This window comes from Megalopta genalis, unplaced genomic scaffold (genome assembly GCF_051020955.1).
Source record: "Megalopta genalis isolate 19385.01 unplaced genomic scaffold, iyMegGena1_principal scaffold0052, whole genome shotgun sequence".
NCBI lineage: Eukaryota > Metazoa > Arthropoda > Insecta > Hymenoptera > Halictidae > Megalopta > Megalopta genalis.
The window spans coordinates 930,001-933,234 of record NW_027476121.1 but is presented as its reverse complement, the minus strand read 5'-3'; positions in this window follow the sequence as shown (position 1 = coordinate 933,234).

Sequence of the window (3,234 nt, the reverse complement as noted above, 5' to 3'; positions counted from 1 at the left end):
ATCGACCGATTCGCTCGACCCATTATTTTCGATTTACGGCTAAAATAAATTTTTCTCATTTTATTCAATAACATATTCTTGCTTAGATAACTTTTTTACATAGGGATTAAGCATTTAGAACGATATAATGTTTAAAATAAGGGCACTTTACTCTTGACATTTTACGGTTTTTTCAATTTTCTGAAAAATCCTATCATTAGATTTTTTTAAAAATACGATAATCTTGCTTAACTAACGTTTCTACATAGGGATTAAGCATTTAGAACGAAATCTAATGTCAGAAAATGGCACTTTACTCTTGACATTTTTCGGTTTTTTCAATTTTCTGGAAAATCCTATCATTAGATTTTTTTTAAAATACGATATTCTTGCTTAACTTTTTTTTTTTTTTTTTTTAACGTGGGGGAAATCTGCAGGTCAGACACCCCCGCTCCGCCCGAATGGCGGAGGGGGGGTAGTGCGGGGTTCGACCCGCTAAAACCCCCACGGCGGCCTAGGGCGCTGGCGATTAACGGGGGAGCCACGGGAACTCTTCAAGAACACGACCGCAGCTCCCCCTCGCCTGGCCGGCCACCAGGATGGAGCGGTGGCCGGCCGCGTCCCGGGGGGAGATTAATCCTCCCCCCCATGAATCATCTTGATTCGGCGGTGCGGGGGACCGCACCCCACACCGCCTCTTCACGACGGCCGCACCAGCGGCCGTCGGGGGCGACGGTTTTGTCGCCCCCACTTTAAAATAGGGCATCCTCGGTTGGCGGGCGGCGGGCAATTAAACCGGCATGGTCCGGTACACCCGCCGCCCGCCTAGTATCAGCTACTCGGGGGGGGGGCTCTAGGCGTGGGCGCACACGCCGCACCCCCCGCTCACGGCGACCCCGCTCGGCAGCCTCCTTCTGCAACATTACCTGTTCGCAGAAGGCTATGGCTGCCGCCCATTTTGTCGGGCTCTCCAGCATGGCCCCAACTAAGCTGGAGAGAGCGAGGTCGCCACCAACTTCCCTAGTTAGGACTCGGCGCAGCACTGAAAAGGCGGGGCACACCTCCAGTGTATGCTGCGCCGAGTCCTCCTCCGCGCCACAGTGGTGGCACACCGTCGTCGCTTCCCGACCGATGCGACACAGGTAGACACCGAAGCAGCCATGCCCGGTGAATACCTGCGTCGCACGGTAGGAGAGCCTGCCAAACCGCCTCTCCCGCCACGTGGTGAAGTGCGGCAGGAGAGCCCCGGGGACGCGCTCGGCGGCATGGGAACAAAGCGCCGCATGCCACCTGGCGAGCGCTAGTCCCCGGGCCTGGAGCTCGAAGCCCTCGACCGCCTCTTGCTCCGGCGGGTCCCCCCGAGCCCGGCCAGCGATGCATATGCGCCTATAGACATAGGCGCGCATCGCCGCCTGCAGCTCGAAGGGAATTTCTCCCGCCAGAGCAAGCGCCGCCACGGTAGACGTGGTGCGGTACCCCCGTATGAGGCGAAGGGCCATTTGCCTCTGAAGCCGGCGCAACAACAATGTGCTGCGCCGGCTTGCCCTCACGGACGGCGCCCAAATCGGGGCGCCGTATAATACCATTGACCGCACCACGCCTAGGTATAGGCGGCGCACCATATCGCCCGGTCCCCCGATATTGGGCAACAGGCGGCCTAACGCGGCCGCCGCCCTCTCAACTCGGGGGACGAGGCGGCCGAAATGTGCTCCGAACCTCCAGTGGCTGTCGAGGATCAGTCCGAGATACTTGATCTCGGACTTCACCTCGACGCAGGCTCCTCCAACCCAGATCCACGATCTGGCCCGTGGCCGAGACCAAGGCCGTCCAAACCAGACGGCCTCGGCCTTCTCCGGGGCCACCTTCAGCCCCAGACCGTGGATCCTCGCGACGACGGCTGCCACCGCAACTTCCGCTCGTCGGATGGTCCTCTCGAAGGTGTCCCCGACGGCGACCACCAATGTGTCATCTGCATAGCAGATGAGGGTGGCACCGTCGGGTAGGGAGGCCTTCAGGACTGCGTTATATCCCAGGTCCCACAGGAGTGGTCCTAACACGGACCCCTGTGGGACCCCGCAGTCCACTTCCCTCCGTATCGTCCCGTACCGGCCCGGGTATTCCACCCACCTGCCCCGCAGGTAGGCCCCGATTACCCGCCTCAGATAGGGAGGCCTGCGGAAGGATCATTACAATGTTCCAATATATCTCAAAGAGAGAGGAGAGGAGGAGAGAAAATGAATTCGATTAGTTTGTGGATAAGAATTCATATAAAAAAAAAAGATATTGTTGAGCCCGCCAGATCATTCGTGCGTGATTTACACGGCCAGACGTGTGTACTACACGTATTAGGCCTTTGATCTGCGTTGCGTAGGCCACAACAAATCTTTCAAAGAGAGAGATATATGTGTTGTTGGGGTTTGTGATTATGAAGGTGCCCCAACGCACAAAAATATATAAAAATGTACAAAGTTGGGATGTGGTGTGGTGGAGAAGAGTTGGGCCCGACCAGATCATTCGTGCGTGATTTACACGGCAGACGTGTGTACTACACGTATTAGGCCTTTGATCTGCGTTGCGTAGGCCATCTTCCTTCCAAGACACACACGTGTTGGGGTTTATGTGATTTTATGATAGTGCCCCAACACGGAAAAATAAGCGTACGAGAAGAGTTGGGCCCGACCAGATCATTCGTGCGTGATTTATACACGGCCAGACGCGTATTATATTACACGTATTAGGCCTTTGATCTGCGTTGCGTAGGCCATCTTCTCGATAGAGAGAAAGCCATTGTATTCTTTTTTCTTTCTTTACACACACACACACACAGTTGTAGTAGGACAGGGAGGGATGCGAGCGTGCTAATCACGCTTCCTCAAGTCTTCGCTGTGGTGTAAAAAAAAAGAAAAAAAGGAATCGTTGGGAAAGTCCAAAGGACGAAAATATCGGGCAGTCTGAAGATAACTTAATGCTCGTTTACATTGGTATCAAGAGAGACCGGCTTGTGTAGCTCGTTTCAATGCTGTGTCGTTGTCATTGACACCCTACTCTGTTGCGCGCTAGTGGCAGCATGAGCGTGGGACGTATATATATATGACACCCAGCTAGAGCCGGCCGTGAGTCCGTCCGGTGTAAATAACGACGAAAGGAGAGAGAAACTTTTCGAATCCAGTATCGGGTTGATAATTGTCCAGTTTGAATATCCATATCCCCGTCGTTTTTGGAGGTGATATACTCTCTGTGTTTCTTCGATAGAAG